At 44.8% G+C, this 17995-nt stretch overlaps 1 protein-coding gene across 1 annotated transcript in view; it reads right to left on the minus strand.

Annotated features, from left to right (window-relative positions):
- The window catches only part of STOX2 (storkhead box 2), a gene marked incomplete at its 5' end in the record, with an annotated part of 131963 nt that overhangs the window by 67226 nt on the left and 46742 nt on the right, over nt 1-17995 (minus strand). The gene's annotated exons all lie outside the window — the stretch shown is intronic.

Below are 17995 nucleotides of genomic sequence, written 5' to 3' on the forward strand. Positions count from 1 at the left end.
CAGCAGGAGGAGGAGGGAGCCTCGCCCGGCCGCGGGACCGGCGCAAGCACCGCCACCCCCCCGCCGCCCTCCGGCGCCCCGCGACATGGCGCCGGCCCCCGGCCCCCGGGCACTGCCACACAAAGCCCCCGGCCGCCTCCTCCTCCTCCCCGCCGCCCGCCTCGTCCTCCCTCCGCCCTCCCGAGCCCCCTCGGGCCGCCATCCTGCGCCCGGCTCCCCCCGGGCAGGAGGGCAGCGGGGCAGGGGGGTGTCCCCAGGGCATCCGTGCGTGGAGCCCCCCCCCGGCTCGCCCAGCCTCCTGACATTTTCGCTCCCCCTCAGGGCTGGGTGGCCCAGACCCGCAGCTCGCCCAAAGGTGGCCCGGTGGGCCCTGGTGGCCCACGAGGATCCCTCTTGCTCGCCCCATGGCTCATCCCATGGGTACGTGTGCCTGAGCGCCAGGCACCATCTTGAAGCGTTGTGGGCCCGGCCGGCAGCGAAGCAGGGGTTTGCCAACCAAAACCACACGGGGAGCCTAAGTTCCTTCTAAATGCAGCTAATAAATCACTTGCGTTCACATTTTTTTACATATAATTCATTAACCATCCTTGCTGTGGGGTTGTGTCACATTTCTGAAAGCATGGAAAATGAGAGGACTGTAATTTTGACGGTAACTGAACACCTTCAGTAGTGTCGAAACACGGAAAGGACAATAGTCAACGAGCAGGACATCAAAGCCAACGGATGTGTAGACGCTGTCCCTTCCCGGCCACGAAGCACGGGGTTTATCCACAGCATCCTCCTCAGCTGGCCCTGCCCTACCACCAGATGACACACCAGAGAGTCATTCATGGTTTCCTTTGCTTCCAGCCCTTTCACACAATATACAAATTACGTGAATGAAACCCAGCAAAGTCTTTAAAAATGAAATACTTTGGAGGCCTTTCTCATCTCATTCATCCTCATTTCCTTCCGGTGGTGCGAAAAGCCATCAAGAGCTACACGTTTCCATTGATGCTCGGTGCACTGGTAGCAACAGGCAGAAGTAACACAAGCAAAGAAACCTGGCCTAGAGCACCACTATTGAAGATGTAAGATATTTTCCATCATGCAACTTACTCATCCAGCAATTTTACTCATCAACCTACGCAAGGCTTATAATAGACCATGTTTTCATCCTCAGACCTGAAAAACCATAAGGAGAACTTCTAGAATCGTTCAACTTTTCCAATCTAAGACTGAGGCTTGAGTAGATTGGTTAGCACTACCTAGCTAAGTCAAACCTAAAAAACCTACCCATTTCAGCAGACGTAAAAGCAAATTAAACTCTACCCAAGAGCATAAACTCTCCTACTGTCTGAACATTGAACAGATGGTGGCCACACTGTACGAGTGGTTGAAAGTAGCCTGCAGTTGGCCAACTAACGTCAACCTACGTCTGAACTAAACTCAGTGTTTCTTCTACTGTAGACATAGCCCTAGATATCAATCTGTTCCATTAAAGAAGAAACAAGAAAAAGAGGCATAACCTGAGATGAGACAAACAGGAATAAGCAATGAGGAAGAAAAATGAGGTCAAAAAGTAGGAATACAGAACAAAGTGGGGTGGGTGGTGGTGACAAACAAGACCACAGTGATCCTGACACTGGCTTTCTGCATAATTATTCCTAACTAAAAATACTAGAGTCTAGTTTTAGGGCTAATCTAACAACAATCAGATCAGGGACAGCTCTACCACTGACAGAGCTGTGTGCCCAACCATAACCATCAGACAAAGCACCCAAATCCCAGTGCTTTTATAGCAATTTGCTGAACAGTAACGAACTAGTGACAATGCACGGGTTAAAGTACTTTTAATTGATTTCATTTGTACATGTGCAGGAATTGTCACAAGAGCAGTACAGTATTTAAAATTTCCATATGCTGTCTTCTCTTTTACTCATTGACTGTAGGAATTGGGCAGGTTTAGGGGCAGATGACAGGATGAGTTTGCATTGTTTGATAATTTTGAGCAAGTAATATTTTTATATTAAAGTTGAGGATTGGAGGAAGAACTAAGCAATCCATCTAGCAAAGCCAACTTTCCCCTCCCAAATGTAAGGAGATTTGCTTAAAAAGAATTTTAGAAGCTTTCCCTCAGTAATGAGACATTGCCACCATGGTCAGCTAAAGCTCCTTGTATTCCATCTTCCCACTGTTATCTTTTTAGGTTTCAGCTGAAAGTGTTCTTGACATGGTATCTGAAAGAGTTCTTCACTTTGAAGAGAGGAATTCAGAGCAAGTTTCCTCCTGCTCTTGCATTGTTTGAAGTCAAGTGTTGTTATGGGGATGAATCAAATATGTAATTAAAGACCAAATTTAAGTTTTGGCTGTTTTCTTTGGAAAAAGGGCTAGAACTATGAGTATAATTGATTTTTTTTTGCTTCGGTGGCCAAACTGAAATAAACGTTTCCTTCATATGAACTGAAAACTAAAATTTGAGGGCTTTTGAAAAGAAAAAATAATCTTAGACATTTTATTATTTTTTTTAAATAAAAGAAAGTAAATGTCTGGATTCATACAGATATGTTGAAGCGAGGTAGGGAAAGAAGAGTTTCCAGCTACAAATGGCTCTCCTGCTTGGTGAGCAATGAATGGTACAATACCACTTTAAGCACAGTATGAAATAAATAAAAATTTGCTGTTTAATTAGACAGTCCCAACAGATGGGGAGGGGAATTTTAATTGTATTTGGCTGAAACAATGGGGAAATTCTGCTTTAATATACAAATATTATTGCGTACTTATGATATATTGGTAAAGTTTTGCCCAATTCTATAAATAAGTATAGAAATAGTCTATAAGTGGAGAAATAGCCTAATTCCTGTAGGAATATGGGAAAGCAGAAATATGCTTCTAAGCAGGAAATGAACTGATGGGATTTTGACACTTGCTATCAATGATGAAGAGAAAAAGGATACAGTTTTAAAACTGGTTTGTTTGTTTGTTTGTTTGTTTGTTTGCTTGTTTTAACCATTTGGTACTTAATGTTCAGCAGGTACCATCTCTTTCTTGAATTAGTAGAAGGAGAGGCGGGACTAGGTTGAATAGACCATAGAAACCTTGAGGGGGGAAAAAAAAAAACAACTGAACTAAAACAAAAATCCTGCCTCCCTCTTAGCCTAACAGTTACATATCAGGAATTGGCAACAGAACAGTAGCCATTTCAAAGACAATAGTTTAACATTATATATTTTTAAAAAATGAAGAGGCCTAGGTACATTTAAGATACTGCAAAGGATTCTTACAGGTTCAAGCTTTTCATCACAACCCTACTTCAGCCAAAACTCATTGGAAGCCTAAAGGCTTTTGGAGAAGCAATTAAAAATGTTAACTTCTGAAAGCCTTCTGTGTTATCTCTTAAAAAGTGAAAAAACAAATATTACCAAGGATATCTATTGCTTTTGATCTTCATAAACACTTACTAGTTGCTAAGCTGGTCTATTCCTATTTTCTTTATGGAAAAAGACAAAAAGAAAAGCAGACAAGTGGCCCAAAACAGCATAGGAAATCCATGACAAATATACAGCCATATAATCAAGGGTCCCAGCCTGAAGTCCTCAGTTGAAAAATAATAATTATATGGCATGGTACTGTATGGTGATATATAGATATATAGAGAGAGATTTGCATGTGTGTGTTCATGCGTGCTTGTCCACGTGTGCATACACGGCAACTGTTTTCCTGAGAGAGCAATACCAGATTATGGTATTTCCAGTTTCTCTCATGTAATCTGGTATTTCAAGTTTCAGCTGGGGCAACGTTCCTCCTCCTCCCCATGGCAAACGAGTTTTCACAGAGGAGGGGGGCAGACTTCAGCAGGGTGGGCTGGTGTCACTGCAGCAGCTGGACTGGCTTGGGGACCAACTGCATGAGGTTCTCAACCAGACAGGCGTTCGAGCCAAACAATAAAATAAAAATGGTGAAATAGGTGAAATAATAGGACCCACAAGGAGGAAAGCAGTGCTCCTCTTTGCTACGACAAGCTGCACACCTCCCCGGTGAAATTCTCTCTCAAACTATGCATTCAAAGCCAGGTTTCTCCCTTACCCTGTCACTACCTTGCCTGTTGCACGTAGTCAACGGGCTGCCCCGCCAGGAGGAAATTGAAACGTCTTTGCTTTATTGCTGCTGGACGAGGTGGTGTCTCACAGGCACCCAACACAATCAGAGGAACCAGCTCTGCTGAGATGCCGAGCACTCGGCACAAAGCCTCCTCGTTTCGCAGGTCGGATCGAGGAGGTTCCTCCCACAGGTCCCAGCTCCACAAGCAAAGACTGCGGATGGCACTTGTATGGCTGGGACGCAGGGGAGACCTTGCCCTAATGACAGCAGCTAGGTTATAAAACACGGAGCACAGGGGCATTTTGTCACCCATGGAAACAAAATCCTCAACTACGTAACTGCTCTGACATCCTAGGCTGTTTTTTCTAAAACTAGCTATTTCCAAAATGTCTAAAACCAGACAGTAGACTAGTGCTATTTGGCAAAAATCCTCTGCAAGGGGAGCTAGCTCTGCTCCCTGTCTTTTATGCCTTGCTGGAAGAGGGAGGGTAACACAGGGGGCACCACAAAGGTGGTCTTTGGGCTCCTGTGTTCCTTCGCCCTCCCTCTGTTTTTAGACCACTCTTCTTTGGATAGTGCACTGAAAAAAAAAAAAAAAAAAAAAAGCATGCTGCAAAAGGAGGAAATGGCCCAGCACATCACTAAGGAAAACCTCTGTAAACATCTAAAACTTTATAAACTTTATATAAACTATATATTTTTTAAACTATATTTTTTATATAAACTAAACTTTTTATTATCTCCATCCTTTCTGAAGGCAGAGATAGGATGCCGCAAGATGCTGGGAAGGAAATGCATGACCTAAGAAAGTCAAAAAGGGAGAGAAGAAAGGAATAAAGAAAAAATAAAGAGGAAAAAAAAACTGTAGTGCAAGCAGTTGATTAGTAAAAGGAGTAGGGGGAAAGAAAGTTTAGTGAGGGAAGAGGTAGAAAAAAATGTAATTAAGAACTGGAGAAAAACACTGAACGAAGGCATAACATCCCAAATCTTGGCAATATGTGGTTTTATCAGAGGTACAGCTCTGCATAATAACATCCCTGAGAAGAAGCATAACCCGCATTTTTAATATTAATAAATGCAGGAAGAGGAGAAATTGTCCAGTGCACAAACTGCTCAGTTCTCACATGTGTACTCCTGTCTCTCTGCATTATCAAACGTGCCACCACCACCCGGTAAGGTGGGAGCAGGCCAGAACCCAGCCTCTAAATAAAATGCTTTTGTGGGACCCCTTTTTGGTTACGGAGGTCTGGCAACTGGTTGCAACTGTCCTTGGCTTTGGGAGGTCCTTGCTGTCCCTTCCAGGCCTTTGTAACCAGATCTACTGGCAAAAGGAGGCCAGAAAGCTGGTGGCGCAGCATATCCTCTTTCACAGGAGCTCTCAGGCTTCCGTCAGGAACACTTGCAGTTTGTCACCTCTCACTGGTACTCGCTGGTACTCAAATATGTGAGGGAAGCCAAGCACTTGCAGTCCTTGCTTGTGGCCCAGGTCACAGAACGAGGCTGCCTCTCTTGGTGGGTTTGGTGGCTCTGGGCTTGCTCTCTCCTTGCAGAGAACATTGGAGAAACTCCACCAAACACAGAAAGAAAAAATCCCCAAGTCCAAGGTGCGAGAGAAAAAGCTTCCAAGTATTAAAAAAAGAGGAAGGTATTTCAGAGCTTATCACAAGCAAGTCTTCAGTCCAACTCCAGAATGCTATCAGGTTATGTTATACCATGGTAGTAATCCTGGCTTAATTACAGCACCTCTTAAACCAGTTTCGGATCATATTTCTCCCACTGTTATGTTTTGGGAATGTGTGATGACAGGAATGCAGTGCTGCTGCTGCACACATGCTGTAGTTCACTGATTCATTTCTCTGTGTGCTAGCTTATACACTGCGGTATTTATTTTAACTTGCATGACTTTTAGGAAAAACCTGCCTCTGTTATGAGAAGAAAGACTGCCCTGTATTTTTTTCGGTCCAGGCCTTTCTGATTGCATTTGTGCTTCCTCTGCGTTGAGGACAATTGATGCAGAAGGTTTTTTAATCTGGGGACCCGAGACTAACTCAAAAGGTAGCAGGGAGAGGCACACAGCCCGCAGGATACGGCCTTCGCCTTGAGGCACGCTTCTCCCCTCCTGCTATCTGACTCAGAGCGGGGTAGCTGGAGTGGATGGGAGCTGGGGCTCCAACTCCTCGGCACACAAAACCGACCCGAGAGGGAGGGAGGCCGTGAATGCACAGCACGGGCTTCCCAGCAGTCAAGCGTTTATTGGACCCCTCACATGTAACAGAATTCAAAACCTTGGAAAAATGGAGCTCCAGCATTCATTCATTGGCTGCTCTTACAAAGGATATGGTGGCAAAAGATGTGCCAAAAATGTTGACCTCAACTTTTCTTGTTTTCCACTGGTGTCACATATCGTTAGTACCCTGGTATTTAAGTAACCTACTGATATATGGGGGCCAGCTGTACTCTGCGTTGGAAAGACAGCCTATCCTTCTGGTTTAGGAGGTTAAAAAATAGAGAGCGTGCGGCGTAGACCCCACCAGCAGTAGAAGCCATTATAGATCATGTTTTTAAAGACTAATTCACACGTCTCCTCCCGCTCCTTTGTAAGCCTGTGTTTCTGCTGTGTGCTCGTGTAACACCTCACACGATCGCACCATCGCGAGCGAGCCTGGGTGAGCTCCTCGGTGCCACAGCAACACAAACCACAAGCAGTTTCTGCATGCCAGGTCGGCACCCGTAAAGGGAAAGGCCACTAAGAAAGGAAAAAAGCACTTGGCTATAACGAGTGGGCATGGCTTTGCACATCGCATGGCTGTTATTTGTCCCTGTATTAGCTTCGACTTCCAAATCCTTGCCTGTAAGAATTACTCGCCATACTCAAACCTGACCCACAAGCTGCAGCCATGTTTGCAAAAGGGACAACGAGCACATTTGATGGGCAGCCTTCAAAACCCAAGCAGCATACCAAGGGAACTAAATCCCAGCAGCTGCTACAGCTCCACAGAGCATTTGCTGAACAACCCAGTACTAAGCTCCCTCTAAAAATTCTTGCTTATACAGCTGTGCAATATAGCAAGCATATTTTATAGATGTATATATATAGCATGTATAGCGGGCAGAGATCTTTAAAACCATAGAGAAGTTGGGAAGCCTGAATATACGCTACTCCACCCTTTGTAAACAACCTCTTGTCATGAATTTACTTCCATATGTGCGTGAAGCTCTGCCTACATAAAACGGGCTTTCAAAAGAGTGGCTCAGCACTGAAAACGTATGTTTTCCACCCATCAGCTCGAAGAGAATGCAAGCAAGATAAAATCCCAAGAGTGAAAAAGCACTGATTCATCACGCCACCAAAAAGCAAGTTAATTACTTGTTGGATATTTTATTAGAGTTTTAGACTCAAAGGCTGCCTCCTTGGCATGTACCAGTCTTTGGGCAGGGGAAAAACAAAAAAACACACCTCTAGAGAGGAGTCATAAACACAGGCAGAAATTAGGTGACTCAACACATGCCTGACCAAAAGGCAACACAAAACGCTCAGCCTGGACGTTCTCCACGCCGACCTGCATCGTTGCTGGGTTTCAGCGGGATGCTGGAGCATCTCCATTCTCTCCTGATGCTGCATCAGCACCCGTCACAGGGAGGGCTCTGCTCCTGGGACTGCTGCCCTGCCTGGCGCTGGCTGCCACAGCTTGCTGCCCCTCTCTGCTTAGCTTTGGAAGCACGGCGTTACCCTCCTGGGCACCCAATTTCCCATGCCTCCGTCCAGACGACGGTTTATGCTGGCATCGCTTGCACGTGCCTCTCCATGAAAGTTGTTCCAAGCATTTTTCCTGAGCACGCAGGTTTTTGTATGCAAGTAGAGGAAGGAGAGGAGGCATTTTACAGCATCGGGGCTCGAGTTTCTATCATCACCATGCAAGAAACTTAACTTCTTCAGCTGGGGACTATTCCAACTGAATAATTTCTGTTTTACTAAGTGACGCCCTACATATCAGCACAATCTGTTAAAGCAAAGTACCAGCCACAGGGAGCTTTACTGCTTTTTCTGCATACCCTTCTACATTACCGGGTGGCTGCTGGTTGTTTTATTATTAATTCATTTGGTTTTAGGTATGAAGAGGGACTGGCTTCCAAAGGAGCGCTGTTACCTCCCAGATTGTCTGGAGGTCAGTGCAAGATCTTTAACTCTTCCGTGGCGCTAAGCAGAAGGGAGCAGCACCCCAAGTCTCGGTGTGGAGAAATGCTTATAACGCAGCACTTCAGTGTCGCACTGGATGTAAGAGAAGTCTCTGGTGTGAATTTTTCAACCTACGACTTTCCTACCAGAATCAAGACAGAGTAAAGTGAAACACGTAGATGTTATGAAGAAAAACATACCTTATTACAAAGGAATATCGTTGTTATAGCCAAATTAAAGTAGTGAAATTAAGAAAAAATAAACTAAAATCTAATCAGAAAACAACAACAAAAACAAGCCTCCACTCTAGCTCTGAGAAGCATACTCCTCACTCCCACCACAGAGGAGTACTTACATCTTTTAAAACGTGAACAGCACTGGCACAGGATAAGGTTTCTTTCAAAATGCTTTTCATATTATAATGGCTGTTTGTGATGCATAGAGAACCACTTATACTTAATATTTCTGGAAATCTAAAAAGATCTCTCTTTTTTTCCAAAGAAGCAAACATCTTAAGTGAGATAATTTACATGAAAGTGATAAATGTCTTAGCACTAGAATTCTGTTTGGAAGAATTATGCACAAAATGAAGAGCTGGGAAGTCTTTAGTCTTCATTAAAACTGATCACTATTGAGCTGAACTCAATACCTTCACCAACCAACTGTGGTAAATCTTATTAGCTATGGTGCTCATCTCAGAAGCTCACGTAGGGAGCCACCAGGTTTCCATGCATAAAAACTTCACGTGCTTTTCACCCCAGCTGTCCCAGGAACCAAGAAATAATCATGCCAAACAGCTCTTAGTTTCGGACAGAAATTAAGAGAAACTCCTTAAGCAAGTGCCCAGCGACTTGCTTGTGAGCTGTTTCGTGATGGGGGAGATGTTGGGCAACCTTTCCATCTCCCAGACAGGGTAAGGTAGCTCAGGGCACCTTCCTTCCCGACTAGCAGATTTCAGGAGATTTGTCAGATCAAGTTGCTAATGCCAAATCCTTTTTTTCCCTCCTCTCCAAAGATGGATCTTGTTGTTAGCCCAGCTGATGGAACCAAGACAAAATAAATACAGACATCAGGGACTGAAACAATGACAGACAGTCTTGACGAGGCATTCAGGGGCCCTCTGTTACCCAAAGAGTAAGAAGTTAAAAAAGCAAGTACTTCTTTCTATTGCCCACACCCTGTTGTAGTACTTAAAAACAGAAATACAACAACACACAAACCCTACCGATTTCTACCCACCATCCAGTAATTACCGAAATAACAAAGAATAGGAAAAAAAAAAAAAAAGTATTTCCAAATCCTGATGCTATTACTGAACTGCCAATGAAAAAACTCCCACTAACACCTCCTAAGTCTATCCTCCTGCACTCCTAATCTGAACACAAAGGGTTGGGTTTAAACCCCCACCACCCCGGGATTAAAACCGCCTGCAGTTTTCAGCTTCAGGCCAGCAATGACAATACTTTAAATCCTTGGCTACTTGCTTCGTGAAGATGCAGCCTCCAGACAGTCCCAAAAGTTCTTTGAAATGTTAAATACAAAGCAGGAGGAGGTCATAAAGGAAATATTCCTTATAAAAGGAGCAGATATCATATGCAGGCTTTTCAAACACATTCCTCAATTGCTGTGCTTTCAGCCACCATATTCTAAATTCTGCATTGTCTGAAGCTTTGGAAATAAAATTCAGGAGCAAAATGAAACACACAAATTAATGCTGAACACAGCTGCCAATATATGCATGTGTTACCTTTTAGCACTCATAAATCTCTCAAACGTAAATGGTATCCTAGTCCTTATCTGGAAAGACTAATTATTTACCTAATAAACGGTCCTACAGCAATTACCAAAAACCCAGCCACTTAAAAGTAACATCCAGGTTTTATCACATAATCTTCTGCACCATCTACCCAATTATTTCAATACGAACCAGCATGGCTCCCTGCTGCATTGGAAATCCAGCTATCTTTCTGCCCAAAGCTTTCCAATGCATACAAAAGGAATGAGGATTGAGAGACTTGTTTTATCCCCTCTTACCCCATACACTAACAAGCCTTTTCTCAAGCAATTTTTCTCAATAAGTGCAGGTAATTACGTAGGAGGATGGGACTTTCAAGGTAGGAGAAGAAAAATCAGTTTAGCTTGCCAGGTTTGCCAAGAAATGCTGTCAGCTTTAAGCTAGGAGGGGAGCAGGCACAACACGGTGCCCTGCTGCCAAGCTGGAAGCAAAGAGTGAAGCTTTGTGGTGCAGGACTGCTGGTAGGTGGCCAAGTTTTCCTGCCCACCTGCATTGCCCTGGAGGTAAGCAGGATGGCCCCTGCCCCACCCCAAACACTCAGTGTCTCTCCTTCCCCATTTGGGTACCTTAAACTCAACTTGAACTAATTGAAAAATGAGCTTTACATCCATTTTGAGAATGTGTCTATTTGGGCACCTTCACACTGTCTGTTCACGGTAATATTCGAGCTACAGAAAAGAGTGCAAGGTGATGGCAAGCTCAGGAACATCACATGGTTTGGGCAAGGTGGGAGGGAGGAGGACGATAGGTTTGATTTTTTTATTTTGATTTTTTTGACTGAAGCACACTGTAGAGCAGGCTCTGCTGGACGTAGCCCTGGCAGACAAAAATCCTCGCTCCTCCTGGCCTGATGCAAGGCAAAGTGCCCGGTGACCTCTGCCTGCTGTGCGGTCTGCTGGGCTCCTTCCCCCGACAAAACAAGCAAGAACAAACTCCAAGCAGTTGTAACCTGCACCTAGGCTACAGCAAGGTGTGAAGCTAAAAACTCTGTCCCACTAAAACCACCCATTTGCCTCAAAATAATTTTGATGGTTCCAATATTTATAAACAAATCACATATTTCGGAAGAGCAGCCCTTTTGATTTCTTGACAATGTTAATGATATAAATGTCAATAACATTATAAAAGTATGTTTTTCTTCATAACTGTATTGCATCCACAACTCATTTAAGTTTTTGTATTGCTTCTTGTTTCAGTGCAACCAACTAGATAAGTTTACAACACATCTTACTTTTTCCCATTCAAAGGACAAAGAAACCCAAAGAGCAACACTGATCTCTGAGCGCATGGCTGCAATAATGCCGAATCCTCTTTCAGCAAGTTGAGATGTTGAGCAGGCCACTTCAAACGTGATAAGACCTCGATTCACAGGGTGTCTGAACAGATTCCTAATTGTCTGTGCCACTTCAGAAAACCACATTCTCCCTGACTGCTAAGTCTTGAAGGTTAGTGTGAAACTTGGGGATTTGAGAACAGACCGAGAGAAGACACAGCTAGAAACACAAACCTCACCGTATCTGCCTTCCCGTAGCAATATTCCACCACCCTTGGAATGGTCAGGTGAGTAAGTCAAACCTCCTAAGTCATAACATAATGTTCAAGAGAAGAAACCTGTGTTTACCAGCTGTGAGAAACTCCAGGGTTCCAAAACCAGAACAAATTCAGAAATTCAGAGACTTTCTTTGCTGTTGCAAATTAAGAAGGGGGACATTGAACACCTTTAATGGAAGGAACTGCAAAAGTCCTTACCAAAACAGGATGCAAGTTTTAGTGCCAGTTATGGAGACAGCAACATGAACACAAAGTATTACAGGTACTATGAGCAGGGACGTCTTCCAACTGGTGGAAGCCACTTATTGGGTACTAAATCCTCCTTGAGAAACTTAATTCTGTTTCCCCATCTTTGAACCAATCCTTGCACAAGCCTGGGCTCCATATCTGCAGAAATCTTTAGATTAAAAACAAACAACTCCAGCAGCAAAATAGTTATTGTGACAAACTGATTAAGTCACGTTCGTAATTCATGCATGAGTTCACGGTTTGCTTGGTTTTCTTAGAAGTCAGCTTTTTTTTGGATATCATGACTTTCATGGCCAGAAGCAAACCGTATCACACCCCGTTCCCCAGGATGGCCACAACACCTGACCGTCTGAAGACGGCGGGCAGAAGCTCTGTGATATATTTTTGTATCCGAAAAGCAGGCGATGAAAACAATGTCGCAGAGAGAAGCAGATGGCCAATGAGTTATCACTCTCGGTCTGATGACTTATGTGGGCTGAACTTGTTTATTTACTCACATATTTGCCAAAACGAAGCGTTCCTTGTGTTGGCAGCAGCTCTGCTATGTGGTCCTGAGGTGGCCGCAGCTACACCGCACGTAGCGCTACCTACACGCAGCACCGAGGGACTAAGCACATACCTTCAAACCACCTCTTGTTTTCCTACAATGATAAAAGTCACCCTTGACCCTTCCCCGGGCCAGGGAGTTAAGCAGCAAGTATTTCTAACAGTGGAGCCCGTTTGGAGGAACAAAGCCGCAGCCCCGGGATGAAGGCGGCAGCAGCAGCCCCTGCCCACCCCGCCTGGGCTTCCCATCTGTGGGGAGCATGCTTTGGAAAGAATATTCACATGGAAGAAACATTTATTTGAAAGAGACCACCAGCTTCTTCAGCTCTTCGCCCATCTTCTCCTCTGGTATTTCTGAGAAACGGAAATAATGGTATTTTAACACTACCACACTTTTCCTCTTCCTCTTCTCCCAGCATCTTCATGCCAGGAGATGAGCAACTGGGATGTGAAGTTGAGCAATTTCTTGCCATGCTAAAGCCACTGTCATTCAGCATGCAGGCATGTGCCGTGACGTTGTTCCCTGGCCCGCTTTGCAAGGAACGTTTTTAGGCTGTCCTTGCCTAAACTGTTGATGCAAGCCCTGTGCTCACCCGGGATGAGGCATGCTGAAGCTGCCGTCATATGGGTGTGAAGCAAAAAGCACGATTTGTGTGTCAGCGAGCCCTGTCACATGAACCATCCCGGAGAATACACATTCTTCTTAGATCATCTCACCCCCTCTTCAGAATTGTTCTCATTATCTTCTCTTTGATTGTTCTCATTACCTTCTGGGTATATAAAAATAACACAGCCTTTCTCAGCACATAACAACCAATTATGTATAAATACAGTATTAAGAAAATAACTTGGATATTTTTGCCGATAAATTAGCTGCTGAAAACAAGGGGAAAAAATGTCATTGTGTGACCATTTAACCCGCTGAAAATCATCGGAGAGAATCGTCTGTCTGCAGTTACAATAACGCCACTGCCCTCAGCTACAGCTAGCAACCAGCCTTACTGTTGTAAAGGTCACAGACCTAAGACCTAAAACCCTAATGTCTTGGGTTTTCTGGACAAGGAGCTTCTATGTTATTTCCCCCCTAGCACAAGTTTCACCACGTTCCTGTCCTGCACCTGAAGCGACTAAAGGCTTAAAAGCAGTCAGCGTGCTTTACTTGCCAAGAGTACTGGAAGTAGATCAAGCCATCCCTGAGGGTTCAGCGAGTCCTCTGAATGACCAGGAGGTGGATGTGACGCTGGAGGTGCTCATCGGTGTCCTCGCAGACCCGTAGGCTCCGAACCACGCGGGATGGCCGCACGGACCCGCCAGCTATGGGTCAGATCCTCTTCACACGCCCTCGCCACGTCTCGTGCTGCATCCGAGCCCCAGCGCCAGTGCAGAGAAGCCTGCCCCAGCCCCCCGCCCACCCAGCGGTGTGGGAAGTGTTACACAGCGAGACTCATGAACGCCATCTGCTCAGCTGGGGAGTCGGACTTTTTTTTTCCCCTTGGTGTATAGCAGTCGGTGACAGTATAAAGTAGACTAATACAATCTCACTTCTTCCATTTCTGTACACAGAGAAGAAAAAACAAAGTCCAAATGCACTTTCCGTCTCCCACAATATTGCTCTTAGTTTTCTAAATGAATTTGCTTGTACTGTTTCTTTAAAACAAGAAAAAAATCACTGGGTGCTTGAAGTTTAACTAAAAGAAACTCGTATTCCAATAAAAAGTAAGAGGCGTAAATATGCACAGTGCTGACACCTGCACAGGAACATCACGTCTACAGAGGAAACAACCTTTTCAGCGGTGCCTTTATTCACTCTACTATGAAGAAAGAACACGAAATTTCACACGTTAATGCAAATACAATGAAAACTTCAATGCAGACATGGAAAAAAAAAAAACACAAAACACTCCCTTCGAAACACGTGAAAACACTGCACATCTTTTTCCTATTCTTCACATCCACCAGTAAGCAATCTTTTTTATTTTTTTTTTTCCCAAACTATCCAAGTACTTGGGCTATCAGATCAGTGGGGCTGATTAGCCCCACACAACAGTGTGGTCTGTTAATTACAGCATGTGTTACTTGCAGCATTTCTGTGGCTTGGAATACCAATAACCCAAAGAGCCTCCCAGCTCTCCGGAAGATATGGCAGCTGGTTAGAGGCACACAGCCCAGGACTCCCCATTTTTACAAGCTGCCCAGTGTGATTTTTCTTGCTTCACCTTTCCTCATGAAAAAGCTGATGTTTCTCATTTTTTTATTATTTTATTTTGTTTTGCCCACAGAAGGCCCTCAACTGCACATGCAGCCACTTGCCTCTCATGGGGTTTCCCAGGGGATTAAAAAAATATATATATTAAATTTAAAAAGAGAAAATCAGTTCCCAGCGGGCTGCAACTGAGTGTCCCCAAAGAGGAAGACCCCAGCTGACTCTCAGGAGCATCAGAGGGAGCTCACCCTGCACCACGTAGGGAGCAGAGGTAGAAACAGCACTGCCATCTCCTGAGCACCAGCCCTGCATCCTAACAAGAGAACAAAGAGATGTTCCTCAGGCATGTATTACCTATGGGCTGCACATCAGCTTCCCCTAGACTGATGAGCAGATAGGACATCAGACATGCAGATACAAATGATCCCAAACTTTCCTCTATCTTTAATGCTAAATCATCTGTGCAGTGTCCCCTAAAAATAATAGAAAAGGATTTTATTTCTTTTCTCAACTTCATTAAAAAAGAGTTGTTTTGTTTGTCTTAGGGAAGAGTGGCAGAAGAAAAAGAAAATGTTTTTAACGGTGCAGTGATTTAGGGCAGGAAGAAGAGAGGAGGCTGTTCACAGGGCTCATTAACACACCAAAACCTTTCACCTGTAAGAGTAAGCCCCACCAGCCCCAGGCTCCTGCTGTGATCAGCTTACATCCAAAAACTAGTTCTGCTCCTCCTCAGCCCAGTTCCCAGTGGGCATGCATCCGCGCGCCTCTAGCCGATCCCACCATTTCCACAACCAGCAGTCTCTCTGCTCAGAGCCAGAAAAAAAGGGGAGGCAAGAGGATTTGAAGTGCTGATGCTTATCTGAAAGCGTATCCGCAAATAAGCAGAAGGCCGACTCCAAGCAAGGGGGTTGTTTCTGACTCCTGCAAGACACAGCAGCCACCAAATATGAAACTATTGAACCAAACGCAAAAGGGTGGCACAGTTTGACACTTGCGAAGCATTTGCATGTGGACAGGACTGGCTCGTTGGGGATGATTAAAGCAAAGTAGATCAAACCTAGGAGCGCACGCTCCTGAGCGCTCTCCCAGGCGGCCAAGCCTGGGCAGGCTGCAGCAAAGCCCAGCCAGGGGAAAAGCCATTCCTTCAGAGGCTGGAGAAAATTCGGCACGCACCGCCCGCCAGGAGCCAGGCATCCGCAGCACTGCGGTACCCCCGGCATGTCCACACCTCACTCAGGGAGCGTGAGCCCCTCCTGGGGAGGGGAACAGCCCTCGCCACTCCGAGTGGCTGTGCCACAAGCAGCCGGGCTCCCCCGCTCCACAAAACCCCTCGGCACAGGGCGAGGAGGGTGAGGCATTGCTCAGAGACTGTGGCTAGGTGTGGAGAGATGCCTTTGATGCCAGCGATGCTCTGCTGGACGGAGATGCGGCGAGCGCAGTGAGCGCACCCACAGTGGCCTGCTTGCTACCAGAAGACAAGCCCGGGCTTACTGCTGCGGCCGTGGGACTCCTGCAGCAAACACACATTAACTTCATCCAGTCGTCTACGTTTTTCATCACTTGAATAGCAGATGGCATTTGTAACCTGCTCAAATGCATCGGCTCTCAAGACTACGCGAAGACATTAAATAAAGCAACTAATTCGACTTACTGTTCCAGCATCTTGCAAATTAGAGATCTATTTGTGGAACTGACGGAACATGGGAGGTGGGGGGAGGAAATGTTAATAGCACAATTATGCAGTTAATACCAGTTTAGTAAGTTATTCAACAACAAAAATAAAATATGAGAAAGCGGCATTTGAAAACATTTAGCAAAACACATTCTTAAGTGAGGATCGAAAGCCATCTGAATAAACTCGGCAGAAGTCTTCCACAGGCGTGGGTTTATAACTATGATTTATGTCCTGATAGCCAGGCAATGAATGCAGTTTGTCAGGCACCTGAGACAGCTTTACATTTATGATTCATTTGCACAAGAAATGCTTTCAACAGCTTCATTTTTTTTAATTTATATTGTAAGACTATCACATGATAGGAAAGGCCACAGCCAACCCAAATAGGCATCTAGCCTAATATTCGGTCTCCTAAAGTGACCGACAGTGAAGAGCCAGGGAATACCACGGAGGCAACGCTACCTGCCCGTAGCACTCTGCTGTCTCCCACCACTTGCAGCTCAAGGGACTCGTGCCCGCCGGGATCCCCCTGTTGAGTTGCCTCCACACATGAGCACAGATTTGTACAACGTCATTGGCCTTGCCTGATTTGGTAGGATAGCAGCTACTGGGCACCTGAAACGGTGTTATTTTTTGAGGATAGCACCACTCTCAATATAGAAATAATTCAGTACAGGCATTACTGAACACTGGGATATGTTCTCCAGGCTGCATGCACAAACATGCGTGCATGACAAAAGCCTGACCACAGTTTGCTCTTTCTTTAGAGAAGAAGCAGTTCACCTCCTCGTGTCTTACAGAGAAGGAAGTTTTCACCCCCGACGTATTGCATTTAAATACAACAACCTCTTGCCTTATTTTAATTTATTTTTGAACCAGGCGAGCTGAATGTACTAAAGAGACGGTAGTGATATAAACTACTTTTTAGTGTAGGGTGATGAAACTTGTAATGAACCATCCCACACACTTTTTGTATCAGACGGCTTCCAGAAAAGTTATTTTAGATTATTTTTCTGTTGAAAAGTGGTTATGGCACTGTGAAAAATAGCCTACCCGTAGAAATCATCAAATACTTAAGTCCCCAATCTTTCAGTCTAGCTCTAGGCTGGCAAATTATCCAAACTCTAACCTTGTTTTTCAAGGAATTCACCTACACCCTCATTGCAGGATCAGGCACCTCATCACAGGGATCTGCCTGGGTCTTTCCCAGTTTCATCATTATTGTGCTTGGATACTTAGGAGGAGTCATAGTGACAAGGATGACTGAGGATTAACAACAAAAATATATATACATATATATATATAATTTTCATTTTTTTCAAAATGCAAACCACCGTCAGACTGCCTTTGCATGGGCCATCTCCCTAGATTTTATGAAGACATAAAGGAAAGGACCTGGCAAAGCACACACCGAACAAGCACTAGACGGTGACCGAGGCGCACAAGAAGTATTTTCAAAGCAGCTCTCTGGGAAATGAAGACAAACACGCAGAATTTCGCTGTGCTCTAACCTGAGCACCACACAGTGCCCCCTGCTGCATACACAAGGCAACAGGCGAAACACCACCGAACAAGGACATTACCTGATACCAAACAAGATACGCTGCATGCTTGACTACTATTTATTTCCTTGATTACTCTTGTTTTCTAAAAATACTAATAAATTATGCAAGCATCTTCAGTACTGGCTCGGAGCAGATGTTTTTCATGCTCCCT

Source organism: Netta rufina (genome assembly GCF_964035555.1).
Source record: "Netta rufina genome assembly, chromosome: 4".
NCBI classification, from domain to species: Eukaryota; Metazoa; Chordata; class Aves; order Anseriformes; family Anatidae; genus Netta; species Netta rufina.